Source organism: Acomys minous, assembly GCF_964271855.1.
Source record: "Acomys minous genome assembly, chromosome: 1".
NCBI classification, from domain to species: domain Eukaryota; kingdom Metazoa; phylum Chordata; class Mammalia; order Rodentia; family Muridae; genus Acomys; species Acomys minous.
The window spans coordinates 75,461,133-75,472,956 of NC_140483.1; the positions used below are offsets into that span (position 1 = coordinate 75,461,133).

General features: G+C 38.3%; 1 pseudogene across 1 annotated transcript; it reads right to left on the reverse strand.

Moving 5' to 3' along the window:
* Window positions 1-1,688: 1,688 nt before the first annotated feature.
* LOC311606501 (phosphopantothenate--cysteine ligase-like) lies at window positions 1,689-2,401 on the reverse strand (annotated as a pseudogene). Its single transcript has one exon. The product of its transcript is annotated as a phosphopantothenate--cysteine ligase-like (transcript).
* Between the last annotated feature and the right edge of the window lie 9,423 nt (window positions 2,402-11,824).

Genomic DNA, 11,824 nt, shown 5'->3' on the forward strand with positions numbered 1-11,824 from the left:
TACATACTCTTGGGAGAAGTTATAAAGGCTTCCCCACTCCAAATTCTCTAATAATTTATTCATACCTGTCTTTATGTTCTCTTCATCTCTCATACACAATATTACCAACTGGAAACCTTCACTGATTAATAATGAGATGAGATTATATTGAATGTTTTTATGTGTAGGTGTCTATAATTCTATAATTCTCATAGTGACTTTGTGGTACAGTGATGAGACTTCTATATGCATCATCTAATAATCAAGAAAGATAAATATAACTTGTGAAATGCAATCATTCTTCCTGGTTCCACTAGCTAATAAGTTACAGAACCAGACTAAAACATTTGTACATATTTCTCCTCTTCCAGAAGCTCAAATTTCTTTACGTGTTATAGAGATCATGCAGGTCATTTCTATAGAGCTAATGCATGTCTTTGACATTTCCTTTCATCAATCAGGCCTGTACACTATTCAGAAATGTCAGGAAGTAAATAGACTGTAAATCATCACAGCTGTGATAAGAAGTTATTAATGTGAAACCATGAAGCTACTCGAAAAAGAAACTTATAGAATGTAGAACTCGATGAAGGCATTCAGGGCTTCAAAGGGTTCTATGGGCCAATGATACTCCAATGTAAGATTATGAGATTAAGTGGGAAGTGGAAAATAATAGCAAAATCTGTGCGTGTGTTTATGTTATAAACTTAGTTTCTAAACAATTGTATCACTATGCATAATTCTGCAAAGAAGTAAAGTCTATGATTTTATGTGTTTGACCCATGCAAGAAAGTATTAATTATTCTCCCAGTAGTCATCTATTGCTTCCAAAAATAAAACAACATCTGTTTCTTTTCATTTTCTCACAACAAACAGAGAATATGGACTGACATGTTTGAGACACTACTAAACAGATTTCCAGTGTAAGATATTGGCAAGAGAATAGACACTGGAAAGTGCAGCAATATGATCAATATATGAAAGAAGCCAGTTGGCAGAGGAAGACTAGAATCCTTCCTTCACCTGCCTATTAGACAGATAGAGTATGTATGAGAAAACCTTATGCTGCACAAAGGAGAGAGAGGCAGGTGCTGTATAATTATCCTGTGGCATGTTATGGCTCCTAGCCAAGGAATTTTGAGCACATACTTTTTTCACTGTTTACTCACACATGTTCATCTTCAGATGTGTTTTACTTACTAACAAACTATTCCAACTTGTAACCATGTTTCCTTCATGCAATTCTTTGTCCTGTTACAAAAAAAAAAAAAAAAAAACATGAAAGCAGCTGCCCTCAGAACACAGACTTGCAACTTTAACAAGAAGATATAAGAAAAGTTTAATATAGTGCTGGGAAGTTACATTTTATGGAGTGATCTCCATGCTGGGGAAATTTAGAGCTAAAACACTGTATTCTCTCTTGCAGATAGGACCAAGGTTTCTGTGAATAAACACTGATATCAGACACTGCTTACTTTTCATACTTTGCACTGTGTTTCTGAGGCTGTAAGAAGTAACTATGCCTCTGTTGAGAATTCTCTGTTTAGTTCCAAGTCCCATATCTCAATTGGGTTATTTGGTTTGCTGGTGTTTAATTTCTTGAGTTCTTTATATATTTTGAATATTAGACATTTGTCAGATGTAGGGTTGGTGAAGATCTTTTCCCAGTCTGTAGGCTGTCGCTTTGTGCTGTTGACAGTGTCTCCTGCCTATGAAAGCAGTAACTCGGTTTTAGAGTCTCTGATTACAGTAATCACAAAAGAGTGGATAGACTGAAGGATGTTGGTCACCATGACTTCATGCTGAAAAACTTCTGAAGCATTCCAATCATGGTTAATTATGATTTCCTGCTCAGTCTCCAGCTTACAGGAAACTATAAATGCTTTGGGAGCCCAATCTTTAACCAGAAGAGAAAGCATTTTTGGCACCGCCTTCATTATTATCTGCAGTGGGCCACCAGATGAGTGGATCTTGTGTTCAGGCATTTCAGAGATAGGAATATAGAAAGTATCCACTACCACATCCAGGTAAAATATCACTGGAGAGCCTATTGGATTCATAGCTAGGGCAATAGCCTGCAGTAGATGCAGGTAGTTCAATGTATGGCCACAAAAGTGTCTGCAGTAGCTGCCTCTTGATAGCTCTGCAATGTTGCAGCAAAGCCAGGAAGTTCATTCCCTTTGACTCCAGACTCAGCTTGCCCAACTGCTGTGAGCCTGAAGGCCACAGGGCTGAAAGGTAGGACTGAGGTAGGAAGAAGTGGTCATAAGAGAAGGCTTAGCATGTTAGGTACAAAAACCGGACCCCCATAGGCTACAGCCAGGAAGACCTCCACCAATGCTGTTCTGAGTTGACTGCTGCTGAAGTTGTCCAGAAAGCACAAGGCTCGCACTTCCAGGGGGATCTTGGTGCCTCCTGACATGGAAAACACCACCGTTCAGCTCTGTGCATGCCCTGATTGACTGTAAAGTGAGCCATAACTTCAGCAACAAGGTCCATTTCCACCATCTGCACACTAGACATTTATTATTTATTATGTATTTCTATATATATATCTTGGATGTGAATTTAAGTCTTAAGGAGATAAGGATCCAAAGGTGATCCAGCTGGCACACTTTTGAACATGGAAGATATTCTTTCTAAACATGATGCTCATTACCCAAGATAAGCAACAGTGCCAAGAGCTCAGCAGTTTCAACTTAAAGTCAAGTGAGCACAGTGTAATGTAGTGCAAACATTGAGTAGGAAGGTTCTGAAGACGAAAAGAGATTGAGAATACCTCCATAAATGTGACCAGTTGCTCTTTACCATCTGGAGTCTTTGTGGACAGTTCTGTTAGGTGTATACTCAAATAATCAATTATGGAATTTTACTTCCAAAATATTTACAGGAAAATGGTTTCTATTTATACTTCAAAATTTTGTTTATTAAAAATAATTGTATATCCTTGATCAGAAAAATAATTAAGCTATTATTATGAACAATCAATCTGAGAATTTTAATTGCTTATTAAATCCAGAAAATTTGAGATTTTGTGGCTTCTAGATATCATATAAGAATAAGTCTATCTATTTCACAAAGCCCTTCCCTTCTGTTTCACCCTACAAAGATGATATATTATGAATCTTTTATAAGTTATAATTAAGTAGTGTTACATTTTTGTGTTGTGTAAGTAATAACATTTTATTGTACAATTTGTTGTAATAAAAATAGCAAAAGGAAACTAAAATAATTCTGAGGGGCTATGCATATTGGTCTGTGGTAAAATACTTGCCATATGAGAATAACAACTTGAGTTCATCACACATGTACAAGGTTTATCTCGGTGGCACACTACTATAATTGCAGTTCAAGGGAAGAAGGAGGAGACTTTTTGGACCTCACAGGCCATCCAGGATGATTAATTGCTAAGAATTACATTCAATGAAAAATGATACTTGGGGAGGCATGTCAGCTGGTAGAGAGAGTGTGTGTCATGCACGAGGTCTTGAGTTGTTCCCAGCACTACAGCATTCAACTAAGAACATGATACAATCTTAGTATTCAGGAAATAGAGACAGGAGGATGAATAGCTCAAAGTAATCTTTAGATAAGTTGTGAATTAATAAACAACCCGGCCTATGTGAGCCTCTGTATCAATAATAATAAAAACAAAACTAATATAAATGAAGTAGAATATAAATGAAGAAGACACTCATTGTCAACCTCTAAGCTCCCCTTGCATATGAGAGTGCATATGGATGCTGCATATGTACCTGAATTTAGGATCTCTCACACACACACACACACACACACACACACACACACACACACACACGCTCAAATAATTTCTTCACTGCATATATTGACAGATACTTGTCATTTTGTGCATATTCATATACATTGTAAATTTGTTCAGGTCATGACTTTCTGATTTTCCCTTTCTGACTTTCATACTAACAGAACTGGGAACAATGTGATAAGTCAAATGAGGCTGACATATAATTCCATATAGTACATGAAGTCTAGCCAAATTGAGCTCATGAAAATTGAGAGTAAAGAGCTTGGATTTAAAAGCTGGAGTCTGAACAAATGAGTCATGAAGAAAGAATACAATTAAGTTGAAGTTGCTTAAAATAAGTCTCCAGTATTTTATAAATTATTATAGTGTAAAGAAAAAAATAGCAAATGTCTATTCAGCTCAGGGAGTACATAAAAAACAGAACAAAGTAAGAATACCAGCAAACAAACTGACAAACAAGTAAGTTTATTATGTTTACTTACAGAGTATTGGTAAGGAGCATAGCTGATACTACAACAGCTGTTTAACTACAAAGTTTCATCCTATTGTAGATGAATACCTGATGGAAGCTTCACAAAGTTGCCTTTTCTTATTACTCTACTCCCTGTGCACTGGAATGGGCCACTCCTAGCTGAGGAAGGTAGAAAAGAATATTGGCATGACTTCCAATTGAGGATCTTGGGATCCTCCTCCCACCTTCTTTTTCTAGGTGTCAGTAGCACTATTCACATTGTCATAGACCTAGCAACCTCTATATTGTGTTATCCTGTTCTTTGTCATGGCTCTGAGGCTAAACTGATTTCTACTCTAACTTAATAAAGGATGAGAATATTATGTTCATAGAAAACAGGCCAAACTTCTCAACAAAGTGGCACATGTTTCAGAAAATAGATATATTTACTCTTAATTGACATGAGATTATGTTTGTAGATATTGAAAGATTTCATGTTCACACACATCTGCTTAATTTTATGTCTCAACTAAAGGACTATCTCACTTAAGAATTACTGCCGAAACATAAAAATAACTGTTTTGAAGAAAACGCTAAAACAGTACATTATCTGCCAAGAACAAGGCACATATACTGCCTTATCCCTCCATTTAAATTATTAGTCTCCAGCTAGTTCTTCAAATTAAACCCCAAAGAAACCTCAGGCTTCTCAGTACAGGGCTCAAGAACTGACTGAATTAACTAATCATACAGAGTTGACATAGTAAAGAACATCACTCTTTAAACTCCAGCCTGGAGCTTAGGATGAAGAGATCAAATGATTTCAAATGTCCAAATGAAATGAACAAGAAGGGTAAGTCTTGAGAGGTTATTATAGATCAGACAATACTCCCAGAAAACACTGATGCAGGTATCTGTGGCATTGCCATCTCATTTTCTAAGGCACAGGGAGGCTGGCATCCTGTTGGAGACATGAGGATAGGTCATAGAGGCTTTGCTTGTCAAAGTTCAAAAGATCAACGGGTGATCATCACTGCCCCTAAATATTATTTATGGTTCAGGGGTAATCTTTGATTAAATTTGCCCTTTTTCTGTTAAAACTGTCTTTTTCTCTTTATTTCTCAAACCTAAGCAAATTTATACAAGGAAAACATTTTACCAGAGAGAATGTTAGAAGAGAGGATATGGGCAAAGGCTTGAGACAATGATAAAGTTTTTTACACTGACTGTGACCATACAAGGAGAAACGGAATGAAGGAAAGTTAAGACCTTGACAAAACAGATACTAGATACTGTTACCTGTGGAAAAGTTTCTTTAGAATCTGCTTTTAAAAGAATAGAAGGTGGCCTTTGAATGTCAAACTTTACAGATACTTTACAATAAAAGACAACTTGTCAGTTAGCCTAGGCTTGGATAGCATCACACCTGTTGTTTGGGGGCTGTGAGAAAGTCGTTTTTTTTTGTTTAATAGAGAACATTTATCTCAAGCAATGTTGCTATAACAATCTTGTAAACACAATGTCTTTAGACTAGGGAAATTTATGATTAAGCTTTCCCCAGTATTGTTTAAAAAATAATAATCAGGTTACACTGACCATTGCTTGGAAATTGATTTGCTATATGCTCTATTAAAAGTTACACAAAACCTTATGTAGTTTCTTGTTAGACTGTTCTCTTATTTTTGTTGATTTTTGAATGTACTGTTGATTGTAAAAGATGAGGAAAATCATTATGTAATCTCTAATGAAAAAAATGAACTTAATTTTACTGAAACACTGGGGTTGATCCAAAAAGAAAAGAAAGGAGTCAGGCAGACAGCAGGCAAGACAGAGACAGAGACAAATAGAGAACCAAACCATCATCATCATCATCATCATCATCATCATCATCGCTCTGGGCTTTAAGACCTTTACCTTGTACTGTATATGCCTGAATCTCCAAGTGTTTCTTTTTCCTCAGATCCTCAACTTCTCTTCAACAAATAGTTCTTCAGGCTAGTTGTTCAAATACTGGTTGATTTCCCTTAACTAGCTGTTTCTGACCTGCTCAATTCTCCCTAACATGGATTCACCTCTCCTCTCCACTGCTTCTGGAGCTGGTCTACAGGAGCGGCAGCATATCACTCTTAGAACATTGGCTTGCGCTTTTACACAAGAATGCATATCCTGAATCCTGTCACAGCTCCTACAAATCTTGCTTAAGTAGAGAATATAAGAAGTCATCTGTTGGGAACTCCAAGATGGTGGCGAGCAGCATAGATCATGTTTAGAAGTTCCAGAAAACTATTCAGGGAACTGCCTCGAATTCTTAACCAGGAACACCAAGCTCCCCACCCCACTACAGCGGAAGTACACCACAGTTCAAAAGGACCAAAATAGAGAAAACCTGTGTACCCCTGAAGATGGGATGATCGCCGATGTTCTTGGACCATAGAAGCAGAGTTGGCAGCTGAGGTTGGGAAGTGGGAACCCTCCGACACAGGCAAGTGTCATGGTGACTGGTGGAAATTCCTGTGGGATAGGGGACTCAGTGCAAGATTTGAGTCCTGTGGCCCAAGCTCAGCTCAGCAAGCGGCTCATGACCTGAGACCCAAACAAAACTCAGCACATGGTTTGGCCCCTGACTTTATATGAGCTCAGTATGTGGTTTGGGCCCTGCAATTATAGCTGAGCATGGTTCATGGTCCCAGCCTTGAGACTCTGGCTGAACTCGGTGCATGTTTTGGCCCTGGAGTCCCTAGCTGAATTTTATGAGCAGTTTGGGCCTAGAGTCCTTGGATGAGCTTGGTGGGTGATTTGGGCCCAGAGAATCCAGTTGAGAGCTAGCTACTGCTCTGGGCACAGAGCCCCTGTCTGAACTAGATGGGCAGTTTGGGCCCAAATACTCTACCTGGTCTTAGGAAAGAGTCTGGGCCCTGAGACCTTAGCTGAGCTCAGAACATGTTTTGGGCTGATAGTCCCCAACTGAATTTTGTGCATGGTTTGGGCCCAAAGAACCCAGCTGGACTTGGTGGAGAGTTTGGGCCCAGAGACTTTGGCTGAGCTTGGCATGCAGTCCCAGCCCTGAGACTCTAGCTGAACTTGGCGTGCTCAGTATGCAATTTGGGCCTGAGACCCTGGTCAGACTTAGTGCTAACTAGATTAAGTGTGTGGATTAGGCCCTGAGACCCGTTTGGGTCCAGAGATGTGAACTGGGCTCAGCGCTAAGCTTGAATAAATGGACATTAGCTGAATTCAGTGTGTGAGTAGATTGGGCCCCTTGACACTAACCTGAACTCTGTGACCAGTCTGGGTCCCATAATGCTACCAGGAACTACAAACCAGAGGAGCATCAGAACTGCCAGTCTAGGGAAATCTCAGGGAGGCAGGGAGTAGAGTGGCCATTAGACCCAGCCCACCCGACCTGCTTTAGTCCTTGGAGAGGTCCTGTCATAAGGGAAAGTAGAAAACTGTGTACACTTTGGTCTGACCCAGCGCACATTCTGATACCCAGCACAATTGCAGGACCCACAGTACAGGGGAGCTGGGGATCACTGGCAGTGAGAGACCCAAACTACAAGGCTAGACTCCTGTCATAAAGACCAGGGAAGCATCAGAAATTCTGTCCTAGGGAAAGCATGAGAAAATGGAAGCTATCTCCCAAAAACAGAGACAGCAATATGAATAAAGGACAGCATAAAATCATATACACACAAATTCCAAATCTACAAAATCAGAAATGAAAAGGGAGACAAAAAAACAGACACTGAAGAAATAGAATGAATCATAAGATCCCACTTCGAAAGCATATATGCCACAAAACTTGAAAATCTTAAGGAAATGGATGATTTTGTTGATCAACTCCACTTGCCAAAATTGAGAGAAGGACAAATAAACAAGCTAAGTAGTCCCATTTCCTCTATAGAAATAAAAGCAATCATTAATAGCTTCTCAACAACAACAACAACAACAACAACAACAACAACAACAACAAAAAGCCTAGGGCCAGATGATTTCAGTACAGAATTCTACTAGACCTGCAAGGATGTACTAATATTGATACTCTTCAAGCTACTCAAACAGATGGAAATGGGTGGAATATTACCAAATTCATTCCATGAGGACACAGTCACATTGATAACTAAACCTTACAAAGACCAAACAAAGAAAGAGAATTTCAGACCAATTTCTCTTACAAATATTAATGCAAAAATATTCAATAAAATACTTGCAAAATGAATACAAGAACATATCAAAGATATCATTCACCATCACCAGGTAGGCTTCATTCCAGGCATGCAGGGATGGTTTAATATATGGAAATACATCAATGTAATACACCATATAAACAATCTGAAAATAAAAACCTATATGATCATCTCCTTAGATGCAGTAAAAGCATTTGATAAAATCCAACAGTCATTCATTTTTAAAGTTTTGGAGAGATCTGGGATACAAGGCACATACATAACATAATTAAGGCTATATACAGCAAGCCAATAGCCAAAATTCTAAGTAAATGGTGAGATACTCAAGGAAATTCCTCTAAAATCAGGAACAAAGCAAGGCTGCCCACTCTCTCCATATCTCTTCAATATAGTACTGGAAGGTATAGTAAGAGCAATAAGACAACAGAAGGAGATCTAGGGGATCCAAATGGGAAAGGAGGAAGTCAAATTATCCCTATTTGCAGATGATATGATAGCATATATTAGTGACCCCCAAAATTCCACCAGAGAATTCCAATAGCTGATAAACATCTTCAGCAAATTGACTGGATACACAATTAACTAAAAAAAGTAAGTAGCCTTCTTATATAAAAATGACAATCATGCAGTGGAAGAAATTAAGAAAAATACACACTTCATATTAGCGCACAAACAATATAAAATATTTAGGAATTACTCTAACCAAGGAAGTAAAGAACTTGTGTGAAAAAAATGCAAAACTCTGAAGAAAGTGATTGAAGATGACATGAGAAGATGGAATGATCTTTGCTCATGGATGGGGAGAATTAACATAGTAATAATGGACATGTTACACAAAGCAATTTACAGATTCAATGCAATCCCAATCGAATACAAAAACATTTTAGGACATTGAAATTTCAATTATCAACTTCATATGGAAATACAAAACAAAACAAAAAACAAAACAAAACCAGAATAGCTAAAACAATCTTGTACAATAAAGATCCTCCAAAGGGATCACCATACCTGATCTGAAGCTGTACTATAAAGCAACAGTAATTAAAACAGCATGGTACTGGCACATCAGTAGGATGGTTAATCAGTGGAATCAAAATGAAGACCCATCAATGAACCCACACACATATTGTCACTTGATTTAAGACAAAGAAGCCAAATTTATTCAATGGAAAAAGGATAGCATCTTCAAAAAATGGTGCTGGTCTAACTGGATGTCTATGTTTTAAAAATACAATGGGTTCCATATTGTTACCATGCACAAAACTCAAGGAAAAGTGGTCAAAGACCTTAACATAAAACCAGAGACACTAAACTGGTTAGAAGAAAAAGTTGGAAAAAGCCTGGAACACATCAGCACAGGAGACAACTTCCTGAACAGAACACCAGCAGCCCAGACATTACGCAGCAATTAATAAATGAGACATCTTGAGGTTGAGAAGCTTCTCTCAGGCATAAAACACAGTCAAGAGAACAAAGTAACAGCCTACAGACAGGGAAAAATCTTAACCAACCCTACATCTAACAAAGGTCTAATATCCAAACTATAAAAAGGACCCAAGAAATTAAACACCACCAAACCAAATAACCCAATTGAAAAATGGGGCTCAGAACTAAACAGAATTCTCAACAGATAATTATCGAATGGCTGCGAAACACTTAAAGAAATCTTCAACATCTTTAATCATCAGGGAAATGCCAATCAAAACAACTCTGAGATTCCATCTTACACCCATCAGAATGGCTAAGATAAAAAAATTTAAGTTACACCACATGCTGGCGAGAATTTGGAGAGAGAAGCACACTCCTTCATTGCTGGTGGGAATGCAAACTAGTGCAGCCACTTTGGAAATCTATATAATGCTATCACAGAAAAGTGGGAATAGGGCTTCCTCAAGACCCAGCTACTCCACTCCTTGGAACATACCCAAAAGATGTTCCACCACCCACCAAGAACATATGCTCAACCATTTGTGGCCTTACTCATAATAGCTAGAACCTGGAAGCAGCCTAAGAGTCCCTCAGTAGCAGAATGGATAAAGAAACTCTGGTAAACTATGGAATACTACTCAGGTATTAAAAACAAGGAATTCCTGAAGTTTGTGGACAAATGAATTGAACTAAAAATAATCATAATGGGTGAGTTAAGCCAGAAGCAGAAAGAGTCAAATGGAATATACTCACTTATATCTGGACACCAACCTAAGTAGCATGTCCCTTGAAAGTTCACTTATCACAAAAGTGGGACAGAGGGGAAGACTTCCTTTTGGGACTCTAGGTGAGAGTAGCAAGAGAGAATGGGGAAACAGAAGGATCCAGAGGGTCCAAGAAATCTACAAGTAGAACATTATCATGGGCAGAACTGGGCTCAGGGGTCCTGCTCAAATATGACACCAGCCAAGCACAATATTTGCAGTAGCATTCGAACCCCTACAAAGATCTAGTCAATGGACAAGACATTCTTTACAGTTGAGTGGCGAGTGGTGACTGACATTCACATGAACTCTGGTGCCTCATATTTGACCACATCCCCTGGATGAGAAGGCCTGGAGGGATTCAAAAGAAGGATAGCAGGCTACCAAGAAGAGACATGATACCCTATGAGCATATACACAGTGAGGAGGTCCCCCTCACTCAAAGTCATAGGGAGGGGAATAAGGGGAAAATGGGAGGGAGGGAGGAATGGGAGGATACAAGGGGTGGGATAACAATTGAGATTTAATATGAATAAATTAATAAAATATATTTAAAAATAACGATCTGTCTGCAACTCTAGAAACCAAGTAAATTTCAGACATTTATTGGTTCTGAGGATGGGTCCAAGACTCCTCAGATGGATTTCTTCACAGGAACTTTAATGCTGCTTTCTGAGGAGGCTTATATCACCTGTCTTGATATGCTTTGCATAGAATATATATATATATATATATATATATATATATATATATATATATATATATATATAGATATATATATATATATCACTCTCCCTATCTTGATCTTATTTTTACTGTTTATGAAACTCCTGTCCACACTTTCAAACAAGCTTCTCCCTCCTTCTCAGGTTCCTTCAAATCCAAATCCTTATGTACTGTACTGTTTTTCTATAATGCCATTCCTCCCATCTGCAAGCCAAATCACACTCTTGAGACTCTCTTACTCAATACACCTCATTATGGTGAGTTATGTGACAGCTCTCTTCTAAGACCTGCTGCTGTTCTTGTCTTGTTTAGTTTGTTGATCATATGTATGTTGCTTATGTTCCATGTGCCTCTTTGTAATAGAGATTTTCTAGTCTTCCTGAACATTCCTGTGACCTGAGCAGTATGAAAGATGAGAATCATGAATAGTTGCCATCAGAAAACACAGTGATGTTTCTTTCTCTCTTTCCTCTGTTCCCAGAATCCGATGTTGTTGACTTTGTGGCCA